The 6250-nt window shown below is 37.6% G+C and overlaps 1 long non-coding RNA gene across 1 annotated transcript; it reads right to left on the bottom strand.

Moving 5' to 3' along the window:
- Positions 1-1660: 1660 nt before the first annotated feature.
- On the bottom strand, positions 1661-4983 carry LOC140853740 (uncharacterized). The gene is made up of 2 exons (XR_012136852.1): positions 3060-4983; positions 1661-2043 (listed from the first exon to the last, which is right to left on the bottom strand). It is a non-coding gene; the product is annotated as an uncharacterized lncRNA (long non-coding RNA).
- Positions 4984-6250: the final 1267 nt, after the last annotated feature.

Genomic DNA, 6250 nt, shown 5'->3' with positions numbered 1-6250 from the left:
TTGAAAATTATGATTGGCACATGCCATGATGCATGTATAAGAAACAACATGGATGGCTATGAATATCAACTGACTAAACATGTCCTTTTATGCAACTAGTATATGCTTTCCTACCTTTTGTTGCTCCCGGAAAAAGGAAAATGAGGGAGGTTGGAGGGTGTGATGATGGAAAAAAAAGTAATCTGGCACATAAGACTCCTACCATTGGGAGGATCTTAAAAGGATCATACGTACATGACCTAACCCTACATGTGGAGAGGTTGTTTCACCTCCAAGTTACATGAAGCAATCTTACCCTTGCATCAAGACTCACCTTCTAAAATGTATGGCGACTAAACAAACCAAAATAGTGTCCTGGCGGCTTGGGCGCTGGTGTTCGAAGTGGCACTGGTCCTCTGGAGCTTCGACGGTGCTGGGATGACGTACTTACTCAATGTGGTGGAGAGTGACATACCTTTAAGTTCGAATCAAACATTCTTCACTGGAGAGAGGGCCCTTTGGGTTCGCTCGGAGAGGGTCACTACGCCGGTCCGCCCCCCTCCCCCCCCCCCTCCCTTTCTGTTATCCAAAAAAAAAAACAAACCAAAATAGTGTTGTGAATAAAAGATCATGAATTACCTCTTTGTAACATCCAGCATAACTCATAGGTGGGCAACCTTAGTCTGAATATTTGGTAAACAAAATGAAGGTTTCAAGGGTACAATGTGATGAAATGAGAGTCCAAGAATCTTACTTGGCAGTGCTAGTGCCAGACACCTGGGACAAATGTAAGGGAAAATATAAATGGTTATGATCATATAAGATGAATCATCCAAAACTCCCCCACCAAACACAAGAAAAGGTAATTCAACAAGCTAGCAAACGCACTCCAATTTTTTGGCCTGTGCATACTTTTTGTTTCTCCTTTAACAAAAGGAATTAAGCAGTGAGACTTTGATTTAAAATGACTAGTGATACAAACATTCACTTGAGGAAGCATCAAAGGCCGTGATTCAGCTTCTAACAGATGCCCGATTTCTAGCTGGAACATTCTCGTCAAGCAAATTTGCAAAAGAGAAAAGTAACTGGGACTCTATTTTCAATAAAAGGAGTAATGCATCAAGTGCCTCTTGTACGACATCCAGTAGCGCACCTTTTGCCACGGACAAAGGGTTATGGTCATGATCTTTAAACTTAATTTGTATCATTATAATTAAAGTATGGATTTAGAAGACATTGCTGAAAATTATGTAGGATTTGTGAATTGTACCGTCCATTTAAGCATAGTCTTATATCAATCAAATACCATCTAACCCAAATTTTGTTGAAAAAATACAAACTTTTTCACTACTGTTAGAATGATTGGACTGAAAATCTAATAAGATTCATGGATTAGACCAACACAAAATGCGCTAGCCTATATTCACAAGTATAGAGAAATAGCTTTAGAATGGGCTGACCCCAATTCTATAGGATAAAAAATCTCCACAGGTCTTTCCTTCTTTCTATAAGATTTGGATCAACACGTTCTAAAGTTATTTCTAGACATTTATGAATATAAACCTAGCTCAATTTATAATTTTATAATATTCTTGATTATATTGGTCCAATCTATAAATTCTATAGAATTTTTAATTTAATTATCCAAACAGATCTTAAATAATTTTTTGAATACCAAAAATAATAAAATACTCAGATAATAAAAAACCCGAATCTACATCGTGACCTAGCTGCAGGGTTTTGAAGGGCAGAGAGTAAAAAAAAAAAAAAAGATAATAGTTCTACATAACAGTTGCCAACTTGTTTCTAAGAAACAATTTTACAGCATTGTTCCATCGATCAGGACAGTGTGTCAACGAGTGACGAATTGAGGCGTTGAAGTCACAGTAACCTATGCTTGAAGAACTCCCCAATAGAATTTGATAAACCCTTGGTGGCTGGGACCCCAGAAAGCACTTCATATGGCGGAATGATAGCCGCCCAGACCATTAGTTCAACCAACCGCGCTGAGGCCTTGAAGACTCCCTTTATCTTTAATCACGATAGATTGCCAAAAAGAAAAAGCTAAAAAGAACAAAAGGAAATCATGTTAGTGAACTCCTCTGAGGATACATCATCCCCAACAGAGGCTTTTGGAAAAGTTTGTTTTATCAGAAGTTTTCATGCTGCTGCTTCAGCTAAAGCTACAGGGATGGCCCTTCAACCACTTAATGGATTCACTGCAGCTCAGAAAGATGGATTCTCCACCAGTGGAATTCATCAATGACATATTGTTAGGAGAGGAAATAAAATTATCATGATTTAAGCTAGAACGTTTGTCGAATTCATGCTTGCTTTCCTGATTTGATAAAGTAATTAGACATAAGTATCCTAAAGTTTTTGATAAATCAAAATCTTCTATTGGACACTTTGGACGGTAGGTCTATGATTAGTCGTAGTGCTATCCTCAAATGATAATCCAAGTGTCTTTGATCGCATAGGAGACTAATAAAAGTAGATACCATGTACGTGGCAATTTGACCAAAGCACATACATTAGGTATGCATCATATCTAAGATTTTCTATTGTTTAATAACATTTGTTTACCAGGGTCCAAGAAAGATTATATACTCCAATGAGTAGGACTGCAATGAGGAAGATTCCATGATTCTTTCATTGGAAGGTGAAGACCACATGGTATTTTAGCATTTAAAAAATGAGGGAAAAATCAGATCAACTTCCAGCTGATTCTTTTTCTTGTCTCTGCATATTAGAAAGAGTATCATATGAAATGAAAGCGAAAAATAGCCCACTAGAGCATAAGATTCACGCAGCCTTTGCGCGGTCTCCAAAATATTGATATGAAATTGCAAGCTTGGAGATGATTTTGATGGATTTATCGGAGAATCTATCAACTCATTTGGGACTGTAGCTGCAATCTAGACATATTCTTGAATTAAAGCATCAGAAGTTTTTAGCTATGTCTTGGCTATTGTGCACAAAATAATAGATATGGGGAGAAAAGCCTTTCTAAGGGATGAAAGCAGTTTTTGAGGTAGAGTTTGTTATTTCTGAGTACGAGTTAACTGAGGAAGGCAAACCTGTTGAACCTCAGCAAATCACTACTGTGAGGATGACCTGAATTCAAAACTATCTTCACGTCCGAACTGCTCTTGTCACATGGTAGCCTCCAATAATGCACTTATTAACTAGGCTGACTAACACCTGCATTTTATAGTTTTGTTTTAGTGAGACTATCACAAAATTTTCTTGACATTAAAGATTTAATTCCCCAAGATGGGTATGCTCTCATTGCATGCAAGACAAAAGTTATCTTAATACATCCTTACTATGCCATTGACTCCAATTGACTCCAGCTGTTATGCCAGCATTTTCCCAGAGTCCTACTGTCTTAATCATTCTTGTTATTTATACAATTGATCAATCACCCTGTTCAGAAAATTTTATGACTTTCTGCAACTAAGCGGGGCACTTCACAGATGGTATTATATCATTACTGAACAGAACTCATACTGTACCCTTAGAGAAAGATTTGTAATGAACCAATTTTCCCAACCGCTAACTTTATTTAAAGTGTTTGTGTTTGCTTACCATCTTCAGAGGATCTGTTATACATGATTACAAACTAAATAATCAACTGCATATCAAGTTTTTGAGTCTTACAACAAGATTTTTGTTGGCAAATCTTGACAGGATTCCCTTGAGGGAAGAAAAGGATGGCACTTTATACCGAGAACCATACCTCCAGTGCAAATTAAGACTTCTATTCCAAGTTTCCAAAAGGTTTTGTTGAAAAAATCTGGACAAAGCTGGCACTGTATACATGGGGACCACACCTACAGGGAGAAGTAAGACTTCTACTCGTACCTTTGCTTGTTAATGATTCAAGGATCAGGCTTTACCCAATCCTAGCCTGACGCCTTACTTTCCATGGATGCTTATTGCCAGGATGGGGCCATTTAAGTCCACTGCACCTGCAGAATGTGACTCCTCTGGACCACTAGACAAATAAAAGAATTGAAAACGCTAAATTTTGAGAGAACCAGGATGCCGACAAATCATGTCATCTATTTGAATAGTATTCAACTTCTCAGGACATAAGGAGAGCCTTTTTCATTTTTCTTGGTGTAGATCAATATCTTATGGTAGTGCTTGATCTTTCCTTCCACCATATATATGACCTTTTAAAGGCTTTCTTGGTGCTTTTGACATTCCTTCCGCTTCCCCCTACACTTTATGAATGAGGCATGCTAGTGGAGATGCTCCTATGGATGTCGACATTTTGCTGTTGCATAATTGCACTAAAGATAGTTTATTGTCTTCCTTCTTTTCAGAATTTGCCCACTTTGCTCCACACAAATCAAACACAGTGCGACTACTCGACGCAGAGATAGATAGCTTTTCCATAAGATTCCTTGCTGTTAAGTTTCTTTTCCTTCCACCTCTCCTTTGTTTGGCATCATAACCACCAAAAGCAATGGCTGAGGTTCTGGTGACCTTTCAAAATCTTCAACAGACACTTATCTAATTGGATGTAGGAGTAACTGCAAGAACTCAGTGACTTGAGCTCACAAATTTATTGCAACTTGTGACTCAGACTTGTTGAACCACTTGAGTCAGCTCACTTGAGATTCATTTGTACTGCAGAAGAACCAAAATTTGCTCTCCATGGAAAATTTTGCTTTGTTAGAAGTGTTGTTTGATCTAAGATATTTGTTTCTTGAGAACAATCAAGGACCAACCTCAAAAACAGAAGGAACCTAAACTAGAACAGGGTTTCAGCTTATGCCTCATATTTGGAGGCATAACCTTGTGGAAATTTTTGTAGAACTTCAGAAAGGATTTGGGGGTACTACAAACTGACAATCAAAAGCAAATTCATGGTCCCATGCCGACCATCATCCAGACATCGACCAGAGGACGTCTGAAAATAACTGATCCCTAACTACATACGACAAAAAAGATCATTAAGTTTTCTGAGACATCAGATAAAATTAAGGAACAAAAAAGGCTGTAGTCTTAAGCCCTAATGTTAAGAATTGGATATTTTAATCCTTGGACAGCAAATTCTTTCAGAAGTCATCTTCTCGGCCATCAAACATCATTATGCTCATCAACCAAAGTTCCTATTTAAATTCAACAAGTCTGCTCTGGAAGGTACAGAAGTTAAGAGTCAGGGTGGGCAACCAAGAAAATGAAAACAAGTGTACCAAGATTGGCTTTAGGCAAGTATATCATGCATCTGGAAGTGTGGATAATGGTTTTGTTGCACTAAGAGAATTTGTTAAATATAGATTTGAGTGCATTTGCAGGGTTTGCCAGAGTCCATCATATATTTCAGCAATTATTTATGTTAACCAATGTAATTTGCTTTAATTGCAAGGATCAATTAAAATGATGGGTGAGCACAAAGTAAAGCTGGAGGAAAGGGTTCCATTCATCAACCATCATGGAGATGGAAGAACCATCGCTGAAATAGACACAGTAAACCTGCAGATTGATTGAATCTCATCTTTAAAAGCTCTGTAAACTTCAGATGTTATATAGGAGGATGGACCATCAGGCACCAAGGCACAATTTTCTCCATTTCCCTAAAAGAGTCAATTACCCAGATTTCAAGCATAATTTTCCCCCCACATTAAGCCCAAGTTGTTGGCAATATACCATTTTTCTCAACTCTAGCAACATTTAGAAATAGTTCGTGACATATATTGGAACTTCACAACTTAGTAAGAACATTGTTGAGTTGTGCCTGTTTTTTAAGACCTTTCAAATATTTTGCACTCTCTCCTATCCGGAGTTTATTCTGAAATTTCATCAACTACAAGTTCTTGGACTACATATTAATCCCGAATCAGACTCTGTGACAGTGTTACCTAAAATCTCCAAATTTTAGGTTTTGTTGGAGACTTGAACTTTGAACACTCAACGACCTTGTTGACACTTCATACATCAAATGATAATGTCATTATCATCACATGCCTACTTTGGGCACTTCCACATGAAAGTCATCAAGTCTCATACTAACAGATACCAGATGCTTTATCAAAGTTATGAACCGAAGCAGCAGTAGTCCAGTTGCCTACATTAAGGCATATTTACAAAAAAAGATATACACAGATCCCTGTGTCTGATTTTTAAACATGCCAAATTCTTCTCGACACTTGGACACTCAATGCCAATATATGTGTCCAAGTAACATGACATTGCGATGGCTAAATACTTCAGTTGTAACGACAACAGTTTCAATTGATACCAACAACAGAGCTTA

Source organism: Elaeis guineensis, chromosome 14, assembly GCF_000442705.2.
Source record: "Elaeis guineensis isolate ETL-2024a chromosome 14, EG11, whole genome shotgun sequence".
NCBI lineage: Eukaryota > Viridiplantae > Streptophyta > Magnoliopsida > Arecales > Arecaceae > Elaeis > Elaeis guineensis.
This window is presented reverse-complemented; position numbering and strand designations above follow the sequence as displayed.